This window comes from Aphelocoma coerulescens, chromosome 12, assembly GCF_041296385.1.
Source record: "Aphelocoma coerulescens isolate FSJ_1873_10779 chromosome 12, UR_Acoe_1.0, whole genome shotgun sequence".
Lineage (NCBI taxonomy): Eukaryota > Metazoa > Chordata > Aves > Passeriformes > Corvidae > Aphelocoma > Aphelocoma coerulescens.
Window position 1 is genome coordinate 16,056,029 of NC_091026.1, and position 12,121 is coordinate 16,068,149.

Genomic DNA, 12,121 nt, shown 5'->3' on the forward strand with positions numbered 1-12,121 from the left:
AATTCCCTCTGGCTTAACTAAAAGCAACAAACAAAACAACAAACAAGAAGTAAGAGTTTGTAATGTTTTCATTTCTAGCATCCTGTCCAATGAAGCAAGTGTGCCACCATTGGTCTTAATCACCAGGATTTCAGGTCATACCCATTGCCCTATTCTGATAAAGTTCCCCTTCCCTTTACAGCCTTTGCACTGGACCCTCCACACCTCCAGCTTCCATACTGAGATCCAAAGCTTCACAGAATCCAGACGTCTGTCCCAAGGACCTGGCATCAGCCTACAGCTTCCTCACAAGGGGAAGTGGAGGGTCAGGGACTCAGGGACTGGTCTGGTGACCAGGGACAGGACCTGAGGGAATGGCATGAAGCTATGTCAGGGCAGGTTTAGTTTGGACATTAGGAAAAGGTTTTTCACCCAGAGGGTGGTGGAGCACTGAACAGGCTCCCCAGAGAAGTGGCTGTGGCCAATCAAACCTATTGTTACATCCTGCAAGGCACATAAGGCATTAAGCTTATACTCATGGTCTACATGAAGAAATGAGTTTTGCCAGGGCTCTTGGCACAAAACACACCAGCAAAAATATTAATTCCATTAAGGATGGACGTTTACCTCTTCTGCAAATGAAAAGTGGGTATGACCAAAAGGAGTAACGGTGTGATGTGATTTTTCACTGAGGCTAACAGAAAAGTGGGGTGAATAAGAAGCAGTTTCGATGATACATCGAAAGAGCTTGGCAGAGGGGACAGAGAAATGAAGGCTGGGTTTGGCAGTACAGTTGTGTGTCAGTCAGTACAGTGGACTGGAAGAGGGATTTTGTTACAGCTCTGCTGTTGCCCAGCTGCTTGCATTTGATTAAGACCCCTAGGGCTCCTTGTGCCTGTGCTCAGCTCTCCTGTCTGCTTGGCCTTTGGGACAGGATCCTGCAAGCTGTGAGTCTTTGCATGCCACTCCACCCCCACGGAACACTGGCCTTGGCAGAGGGGCCTAAAAACTACCAAAACCACCCCAAAACTCACACCCACCTATGAATGAGTTCTGATGATGGCATGATGGCATTAACACATTCCCAAGATGCACCTTTAGAGAATATAACCTGCAGAACTGCTCTGACAATGCCATGCAGAGGGGATTTATGGCGTGTGCCATGATTTCTTGACCAGGTCTGTCAGTGCTTCAAAGAGCAAATCATTTTAGTGTTTTAAGTCCTCAACCAGATGAAGATGTTGAGAAATAAATGCCAAATGACAGCAGCCATTGTAGCTACAGCCAGGGTTGAGTGTCCGTCTAGAGCTAAGGCTTTATAAAACTTGAAGGAAATGAACCATGGAGAGCAAAACCATTACAATGAGGATAAAATTCTTCATTGCCAATTTGTCAATCAGCCACTGGCCAAGAACCACCAAGATCAGTGGTGGGAACCATCTCTGTGGGCAACCTTTATTACACTGAGATCTATTGCACTGGTCAAGGAAAGAGAAGATGCTGTAACTCTCTCTCCCCCAGAATTACCTCAAAGTGTCCCTTACAGCTCACAGAAAGCCTGTAAATGTGTTCCTGCACCAACTAAATATCCCTCCATGACAAGAGAAACTTTTGCTCTCCATTTAAAGCAGCTTTAGCCAGCACCAAATATAGGCCTTTGTCCTCAATAAGAAGATAATGTATAGCACAGGTTCCTTCCATGAGCAGCATTTTTCAATCTGAGTGTATTTCTCTGCTTGAAGTTACTGGTATCTTGAAGAAAAATGGGAGAGGTTTCCCAGATTCAGAATTACTAAGAGCTGCTAGGATTGAGACTGTGAAACCAAGGCTCTGAATACACAGAATCAGACTCTGCCAGCAAACTGCTGCTCTGTACTGTCCTCAGGATGCTCATACCCAGCCCAGTCACTTAACCAGAGGTAAGATTGCTTTGCTGTGAAAAATAACCTGCCTGCACCTCTGTCCCAGAGTGCATGGCTTATATCCAATATTAATGTGTTATTGATGTAAAGATTCACACCAATGTGGATCTTTTATCACCTGATGGATTCGAAGGAAGAATGAATCCTCCAGTCTCTCTCTGCCAGGCTTTCCCTCTCACCACGCTCTCTGACATGCACATTGCAGCTGAGCCAAGTGAGGCATGAAGCACCACAGCTGCCAAAAGAAAGTTAATTCCACAAACCAACTAAGCCAGCCCCACTTTAAGAGTGGGGGAAATGCTGAGGATGAAACCCTGCCACAGCGTTCCAAATACAGGTTTAGAGGTTTAGCCAGGTAGTTTTTACATCAAAGAAACTTTCCTGAGTAGCAGCTGGACAATCCCTTTGCTCTGCAGAACCTGGTGATGAAAAACTCAGTAGAAGGTTGAATCCATTCATCTCTCTAAGATTATTTCTTCTTGCAAAAACATGAAGTTCTCTTAAACATAAAAAAAGGAGAAGAAAACAGCATTGGGGTCAAAAAATTCTTTGAAGACTCATGGAATTCAGACACAGTGAATTCCTTCTGTTTCTCCTCCTCATGACAACATTTATCACAGATACACTCAGCCTACATGTTTTGGGATACCAGTCTCTGTAAGTGTGAATTTGGTTTGCATTCTAGCAACATGTCCTCATCAGATATGTCCAACCTTGACTAAACAAAAGGAATCCAAGAAATCAGTGGATCTACATCCAACTGGTAAAAAATTCTACATTTTTCTTCCCACAGACTACTTGCAATTGCCACCCACTTTCTAACCTTTCCTGTTTTGAATCAAAAAGAGAACACAGTAGCCAGAGAATCGAATTGCAAAACAGTGAAATAAATCAGAAAACTGCAAGGCATCAGTTAGAACAGAACATTGTCTGTGACACAGGAGATTTTTGATGCCTCATTTTCATGACAAAAAATGTGCAATCCTAATGCCATCCAATGTTTTCACAATGCACTGGTGAATTGTATAAATAGAATAATGAGTGCTGGGCACTTCATCTGTTCTCAGATTGGACTTTAAACTAGTAACACAAGCAAAAGGGCTATTGCAATTTTTTCAGAAATAAATCGTTCTCTCTGAAACAAGCACATATGCAGCAGAGGACAAATCCCTTCCATGTAGAAATCTGTAAACAATAAAACTAAATCAGTCAGTTTAAAATTATTTGTGTTTTACTTCTGAGTCTAATAGGATCTCAAGTGTTTGTACAAACTGGGTTTATCAGTTTAAAGCATCTTTAACTCAGGAATTCTAGAAATCAATCAAAAACTAACTCAGTCTCTAGGGCAGATAAATCTTAGAGGGCATTTACAGAACTCTGTGCTCTTGAAATAAAATCATCTTGTATACCCACGTGCCAAAATGGGCTACCATGTATCTAGAGTTAATGAGGTCTTAGTAGACAAGCTGGCATAGGAATATTTTCTAGTTAAGATATTTATGTGTGTCTTTATCTGATACAGATAAACAGACATCAGATATTTATATCAGGTATACTTACAGAGAAACACACACTAGAATTTATTAAATGATCCCACTAAAAGTTTTATAACTGCACAATGTTATGTACATGCCATGCACAGCCTGAACATATGACATCATCAACACATACTCTAAAAGTGTCATTTTAAATTTGAAAATAATTACTGGTATACTACACTTTATATGATTTTAAATAGTTTAGGACATCAGCTAAAACTTCAGTGCTCTCTTAAAATTTACAGCTTCAGTAATTTCCAATTCATAAAAAAACAGCTGAAGGCTTTATTATGCTTTGGGCTCCCAAATACGCAGAATTTCTCCTTGCAGAAGGACTTAAAGGGTCTGGAATGAATAAGAGATATGTTTGATTTATGACCTACAGAGGTATTTGTAAAATGGAGTTGGTTGCACTGATTGCAGATATGTCAGGCAGATTATTATTGTCAGAGGCATCCCCAGGCCTCCAGGTTAAGAAGGGCAAATGTATTTCTAAATTTCCAAATGTATTTCTTAGCACTTATGCATGCTTTTAGCTACTTGGAATTGCTGTCAGAGAAGGGAATCCTTGAAGGAGCAGTGTGGTCTTCCAGAGAGACCAAATCAATGGCTCTGGGAAGGGAACCTCTGGTCCTCTCACAGAATCAGTGGCAGATGCTTGGCTAATTTGCTCCTGAAAATCTCACACAACAGAGTTTCTCATCTCCCCTAAGCTAGTTTTGCTCTGTTTTGTTTTCACCATATTCCAGATTTGCAGGTTTGCAGGCTACCCTGGGATTCACCACAAGGATGTGCAGCACTGAGCAGGAGAACAACTCTCAGAACAGCAACACCGTTCACCTGCTTGAGGGGCTCTGCCTCTTCCCCTTTGCTGGTACCTGCCAAGGTTACCCTGAGCACAGACAGCCTGGGAGATGGCAATAGAGAACAGCATCCCAAACCTTCCACACAAGACTTAACTTTAAAGCCATTTACCAAATCTTTCATGATAGGCATTTCCAGAAGGTCAGAACTCTTCCCAGTGACTCAACCTGGGGACCCCAAAACGCAGCTCCTCAGAATGACACATACCCCTGGAGAGTGTCAGCCAGGGAGTGCATAATACGTGCTCAAGGAAGTCAATGTTCATTGAGGCAATTAAATATCATGCTTTATATTGCTGTCACTTGTAATTTAGTTATACTGGAAATGAAGAATGGGTTGTCTATGCAATTGCTATCATAAACATCACTGAGTCTGTGTGGAGAGATCCACAATAAAACACTAAGTTGCCATTATCTCAGTGGCAGGTCTATCCTCTCACAGAGCAGTAAGTAATAACTCTTTCACATTTGCAAAAGAAAGCAATATTTGCACTGCAAGGATGTGTCCTGTTAGTTTGAAAATAATGTCAATAAGGTGCTCTCCTCAGAAACATCTCCACTATCCAATTGTTTCCCAATCACAATTCATTTACTCAAGGACTGCACTCTGCTAGAGTAGGAATGATCCTGCTCTCATAATTACTATTCCTATGTGCAAACATTGACAGCACAGAGGCAATTCTGGCTGATTTAGCCAAGTGAAAGGTTAATGCTCAGGAGCTGCCACCAGAATATTTCTTCCAGCAGGAAGACACTCAGTGGGCAATAAAAACTTCTCCCCAGCTACTGTTAAGCCCTTCTGCCAGGGCTTTGCTAAACATGGCTTCAGAGAGAAAGCAGGTGCTGACACACAGGGACAGGAGCCTGCCTGGATCACCCACACCTGACATGGCACAACAAAAACCCCATGAACCTGCACAGTGAAATTCTTCAACAGTTCTGATTCCCATTTTTGTGCTGAAATGTACCTCGCTGGCACTCCACCAAGAGAGATTTAAGATAAAAATAATTACATTTTATCCAAGAGGAATTTCAGGCAGACACAAGACATTTTATCAATTATTGGTTTGGGTTTTTTTAATCTGTGACCTCAAATAGAGCACTCTCACAGTAACAAGGCAGTTACTGCACACTAGTTTACACTTTTCAAGATACTCCATCGAAGGAAAAGCACTCAAGGGAGTCAAGTTACAAATTTCTTGGTGGACAGTTATTGATCTTTCTCAACTTTTAAGGTCATCATTGGAAGATGCAGGGTATTTATCATGTCTGAAACATGCTAGAGAAAAAGACTAAATTGAGTGATTTAAAAAATATATAAAGTAAATTGTGCTGTCCCAGAGTAGCAATAAATTGAATCAACAGCTATATAGGCAGGCAGATTATACATCACACACACACACTGGCAGCACTCCCATATCACCTGGTGCAGGTACAGAGTTATTCACATTCACACTGGAGCTACATTCACACGAGACCCACACTGAATTTCAGATGCTGCCTTCTTAGGATGCTATATACAGTCCTGTCCTTGGGGAGGTGAAGGATCCATTGAGATTTCATTCTAATCAACCTTTTAACTGGCAACAGGAGATCTGTGGTGCCCCACATGTGATGGTTTGGAGCAGACTGATCTTTAGAGAACATTATCCAGTCCTCTAAAAACCCCTTGTATTGTATCTCACACTGAGAAGCCAAAACCAAATAGAGCTTAACACTCTTATTCCCAGGCTGCACCTTGAAAGACAGAGACTAAACCACATATTGCCTCAGGAAGTTAATTCAGGCTGTTGTAAACCAAAATTACAAGGGTAGAGGTCTAATATCTTGCTATGTTTATTGAAATTCTCAACATCTTTTCAAGGAGGTGGCTCTCTCCTTTGATAAAAGGCAACTTTAATTGCAATAGGTGTTAGGTGGCTGGCTGGGGTATCAATTGCTCCATCCTTCTCCAGTGAGATAAAGTGAAGGGAATTGAAGCTGCTAATGATCATGCACATGAATACATTAGGAAATAATGCAGTTAGTCCTCATGTACATGTGCTGCAGCACAGCTTTGAGCAAAATGAGCATTATTTTATTTTTTTTTAACAGTAGCCCTATTTACTCTGTCATCAGGCCAGTATTTTTTTATCATTCTTCCATAGCCACAGATAATTACCCAATATATTTTGTAAACTGCAAGTCTGTTCTCGGAGCAGAAATGGCACTTAGACACAGATTGACTCCAATTGGCTTCGCTGGCTGCTCCACAGAGGAACGGCCATCCCGTGACTTTTAATCTCCTATGAAACAAAATGATTAAACTGTCAATATCAGGATGAGCCACCATGACGGCTGCCCTGATGGAATGGTGCCTCCAAACTGCTCCTAATAATATGTATGCAAGGAATAGATTTTTCTTTATAATGCATGTAATTAGAGTACAGGACAAAATGTTCTGTTCAAATTCATGACATGCACAACTAATAGAGAAGGAGAGAATGAGGCCCTTGGCTATTTATTTGCATGAAAAGGCTCTAATATAGGATATACTTTAGAGAAATTAGTTTTTAATCTAGGTGACTAGATGAGATTTTAACCCTGAACTGGTTTGGAGCTGACCTGGGAGAATTTATGCAGACATGAATGTGATGCCCTGGAAGCCAGACGGGTGTCACTTTTCTATTAATTTTTGAACATCTTGTGTAGTCAAGGGGAGCAGAAAATCAGTCCTTTTAGAGGCTCACCTTATGCCAATTTGCTCTGGTGAGACTGAAACAAAAAAAGCAGACAGAAATTTTAGCAGGAATGTATTATTTGTAATTTGGGTGTTGGAGGAGTCAGATGCATTGATTCAGCAGTGATTCCCCCTGCTTGACCTGTAAAAAAGCAAAATATACATCTGTAGCTTTCTATGAATACGTTAAGTAGGGCAAGTAACTCTTCCAGCACAAGTCTATTGAAGACACTATTGCTCTGCAATTTTAATGTAACTGATCCAACAAGTCCTTGAAGGAGCATTTCAGAACACAACTGCTCCTTAAACAGCATTGCTCATTTAATGGCTGATACAGGAAATGTGTGGCAACTGCAGATTTTGTATCAGGTCAGGGCACACACCTCACATCCCCTGGGAAAAAGGACTCTGAGCATGTCTGAAAAGGACCTGCAGCTCCACCACCTCAATCCTTGATGAATCACTGTTAACAGCATGAATAGGGACAAAAATATTTTCTAGTGTGTCAGACCATTAAACTATTGCTCATCCTGAATCTTATTAGCAGTGCTTACCCTGAGTCACATCTTGCAAGTTATTTTATACAAAAGCAATCCTTTGAATAATCAGCAGGGACTTGGGAGGCACCCCAGTCATTGCTGGTGGTGTTTGAGCTGCCGAGTGACCCTGGACACGCATCAGGGCTGGGGTTTTTTGCTTACCTGTTCCTTTCCTCCCAGCACTGCATAGAAGCTCCAGCAGAAACCCAGACTCCACCACTTCCAGACATTCAGCATCTCCTCAGCATCCCACCTTTGGGAGTTCATAGCACAGTGCTGGCCACCAATGGAACAGCCATCAAACATTTCAGACAGGGAAGGAGTAATCTAATGAGCACAGAAGCCTCACAGCGGTGAAGGACATGGAGACATAAATTATTTCTGTAAAAATCACCACATTAATTAGGGAGAATATGTAATTTATTTATGGTTTTAGGCTTTGAGGAGGGCAGAGAAGAAAGAACCTTTGATGACTGGGGAAAGACAAGGGCAAAGTGTCTTCTAGTGGCCTGATGAAGGAACAGGTCACAGCAGCAGAGGGAAAGTCATGGTTTCTGTGCTAGCTGATGAAAAGGGTATTTCTGTGAGCAACTGCAAAGGTTGGAGCAGGCCAGAGCCATTTTGGACTTTGCCTAAGGCCTGGGCAGTTTCAAAGACAATCTATCCACAAATTTCTGTGCTAATTGTTAAATCTACTTTTTTGGGGGAAGCCCAGATTCCAGTGTGTCATTACTGAAAAGTAACAAGATGTTTTCCAATATTTGTCCCTTACTGAAAACTCTTCCAAGTCAAGTTGTTCTAGAGGCTCATATAAACAAATGTTTTCACAAATGACTGAGAAAATATGTCCAGAAAATTGTGCCAATTTTCATTCACTTTCCCAACCTTATCTTCCAGCATTGCCAAGAGCTTTCTTGAACATAACATATTTTTTATCTTGGAAAATAAAAGCTAATAAAGATAATATATAATTAGAGAAGATAATGCAATGATGAGTTCCTCATCACATCAGATGAGGAAGGTGAGTCCTGAAAGCATTTTTTTCCTTCTTGTGGAATTGAGTTGTGGTTTAAATAAGAAAACAAACCCATATAAAGAACCTCATAAATGACCATGAAAGAAAGATGAAGACTCTTCCCCTGATATTTTAGTCTGAGCATGTGTGAAGAGAAGGAATAAAACTAAAGTGTGGAATATTGAAACTGTGTGAATTCAGAGGAAAAAAAAAAAAAAAGACAAAATAAAAGGAAAAAAGGAAAATACCTGTAATATATGTTGTTCAGGTGGTGTGAGACCTATGGCTGTCCAGAGCAATATTAACTTATTTCAGTTAGCTCACGGAGCCTCCTCCAGCAGCATCCAGCTCTCCAGGCTGCCTCTCTGGAGTTCAGATTTTGCAACAGGCAATCCTTCAAGACTCAGTACAGTTGAGCAGTTCTATCACCTGGGGAACTCAGGATATGAGAAAAGGGGCCTCATTGCAAGGTCCTTTATACCTTTGACAATACCTTTGACAGAGGTATTTGGGGGCTGCGTGTTCCCAGATCAGTGCTCACCCTCTATTACTCTGGAGAAGAAATATAAAAAAACCCAACAAAGTTATTTGTGAGCAGATCCAGATTGTGCAGAAACCGATGGGCTTTTCCCTCTGACCACATGTGCTGCCCCAGCCTGGGAAGAGTGGCATCCTGGGTGGAGAAAAAATACCACCCAATTGCTGTGAAGCCCAGAAGCAGCAGATCTGTAGGCAGCTCGAGGGCTTTCCTGAGTGCTGAGCACATCTGCACAGCACCGGGCACATCTGGGTAATTTCCTGCCGCAGTCTTGCTCGTGCCACTTGACACAGTTGGATTTTTGTTTTGTGTTTCTGTTCTATGATTCTATGATCTTGGCTGTTGAAAATGGGAAATGCAGACAGAAATGCTTTTGGAGAATGGTAATGAGGGGCCATAAATGCTTTGCTAATACAGTTCATACATTCCTTGTATCCCCAGCTTTCTCCATGGGCTAATTACTATTCAGGCTCATGTTTTGGTTTCTGAGCAGTTGGGAAACTTGTTGGAAGGTGTGTGCTGAAGCTACACTGTCTCATTATGCTACTTGCTTCCTCAGTTGGAAAAATCATCTCTGACAAGCCACTTTCCTGGGTGCAGAGCTCAAAAGACGCCAAGAGGCTTGGGGCTCGATGAAAGGTATTTGATGTCAATAGCATTTGACATATGCAGGTTTGATATGTTCCTGGCTTCTAAGTGATGCCAAAAATGCAGCTTATGAGAATAATATAAAGGGAGAGGACAGAGATCTAACCTCCTTCAGATAATTGGTCTGAGTTGTTGCAAGGTGACCTTCATCCCCACACAGACAGCTTGTTGGTGAGAGTGCAAAAACATTTATCTCTCCCAGTTTTCCACAGGCACACAGGAAGCAGCCAGTGCTGCTAAGAAAACACTGCTGTCCCTGTGTCTGCTGTGCAGGTGAGTGAGATGGTGGCCTTCATCCAAACCCAAAGGGAGCTGTTTTCTGGCTGCCCAGACAGTTACTGCCTGGGCTGCTTCCTAGTCCCCTAGTATAAAACAAAAATTTGGTTTGTAAGGAGAGAGACCTGCAGCATGAAACCTTCCAAAGGTGTAAATCCACTTCTCCTGTCAGCCTTGCCCTTCTCTAAGACAGGTGTCTGGGATCTGGGCACTGACAAATAGGTGCTGGTGGCCAGCATAGATCCTTTTTCCTCAAACAAACAAAGGAAGGAGGCTGTGAGGGGTGGATCCTACAGAGCTTAGCCTGCCCCTCACACCCTGCAGAGCCCAGCTCCTGGCTGCATCCCCTTTCAAAGGTATGATGTCCCCCAGCTGAGTCCTGGATTGCACCATTAACTGATTATGATGAAACTTGAGGTGAGACAGGGCATTAATGACATGAAAGCACTCAGTGCCTGTGTGCTGAGCTGGAGGCTCAGTCTCTCCCCTGGCAGAGACAGACATACATCACCATCAAGGGCTCCATTTCCCACCACCAGGGCAGTCACTGCCTGTCCCCAGGGCTGAGGAAACACTCTGGGCAGGGCATGGAAGTGGCAACTGGATCTACTGAATTCCATAACGTTATTTGTGTGTTCAGGGGACACATCTTCCCTGTCAGCCCTGTGTCAGCACCACTCTCCCAAACACTCAAGGCAGAGCTGACAACCCACATGATCCCAAAACCATCGCCCTGTCTCCACGGGGGAAGGAAGGATCCCCAGCTCTCTCCTGCCTCAATGACTCCATCCTCCTGGATCCATCCCTGTTGGCACTGTAGGGCTGGCTGCCACCTGAGCACCTCACCCAGCTCCAAGGAGAACCCTCCAGGGAGCTTGAACAACCATGCAGACAGGCTGGGGGAGGCCAAGGGCCCCGAGTTTGCACTGCCCACCCTGGTCCAGCTGAGTGGACCTGTCACAGACTGGGGATCACCCAGAATCTTCCTGTCTGAACATCTGGACATTTCTACAAAATTTTGCTCCAAGGTAAAAAACAGCTTTTCCCACTATGCTCCCTAATGTAGAAATCAACAGGACAAACTTCTCTTTTGCTGATTCATTTTCCTTGGTGTCAAAGCAGCCCAGAGCCACAAGTCAGGAATATTAATGATGTTCTGTCCGGGCTGGACAGCACCACTGGCCCCAGAGCCCCTTACCAGCACCAGGAGGGAAGAGAGAGTGAGTCTTTGCCTGCCTCTGCTCACTGAGCATTTCCATAGGTGTATTCCTGCTTTCAACACTTCCAAGAGTGACTTCACCTCTCCCTGAATGTCATCAGCTGCAGCTTGTTCTCTGCAAATTGCTTTGCTGTTTAATGAGGGCAATTTCCATGCTTGCTTAGATTTTGCATCTCTTACTGTTGGGGCCAAAATTAATCTGCCCTTCCTTTGGGAAGAATACCTTCTGTACTTCCTCTGGGAAGAATATTTTTTGTCCTCCAGCTGTCCCTGTTCAGGTAGAGCTGCCTGCTGAAAGTCCTCACCCTTCTAAGGTGCAATTGTTCCCAGAAAAGACACAGAGAGCTTAAAGATTTTTGAAGACGTGTTCACTTAAGAACTTTGGAAAACTGCTGCCCTAAATCTCATAGCTGGAACTCATGGATGGAGTCTGGATGTGGCTGGGATGGACCCACAGCTGCTTTTTAAAGCAAAGTGTAAATACCACAGCATGCTTCAGAATCAAGGCCTGTACATGCCAGAAGTGGTACTGCATTCCAGGGATATTTTGCTGAAATCTTCAGAACAAAAAATTGCTATTTTCTACTATAAAATTCAAAGTTCTAGCCTGTTTTTGCAAGCTGCAATTCCCAGCTATTTCAAATTAATGCCTTTTACCCATTACTGCAATATTTTACTGAGAGCTTATGTACTTGTAGCTGCTCTATATCATCCAACTGTTTGGATTTGGTTTGGCTAGAAATTACATGTGCGTATAATAAGACATAATCCTGGTTTGAAAGACGCAGACAGATAAACGGTAGGGAACAAAACTCCAAAGTGGAACTGTTGCATACAGTTTATATATTTCACACAGGTCCTCCAG

The 12,121-nt window shown here is 42.8% G+C and overlaps 1 long non-coding RNA gene across 8 annotated transcripts; it reads right to left on the reverse strand.

Annotated features, from left to right (window-relative positions):
• Positions 1-5,352: 5,352 nt before the first annotated feature.
• On the reverse strand, positions 5,353-11,294 carry LOC138117491 (uncharacterized). Of its 8 annotated transcripts, XR_011154672.1 has the most exons (7): positions 11,236-11,294; positions 9,268-9,452; positions 8,824-9,012; positions 7,723-7,941; positions 6,907-7,056; positions 6,464-6,587; positions 5,353-5,581 (listed from the first exon to the last, which is right to left on the reverse strand). It is a non-coding gene; the product is annotated as an uncharacterized lncRNA (long non-coding RNA). The 8 variants fall into 8 exon arrangements; XR_011154669.1 differs by having other exon boundaries at positions 5,353-6,587; positions 8,824-9,004; XR_011154674.1 differs by having other exon boundaries at positions 5,353-6,587; positions 7,723-7,904.
• Between the last annotated feature and the right edge of the window lie 827 nt (positions 11,295-12,121).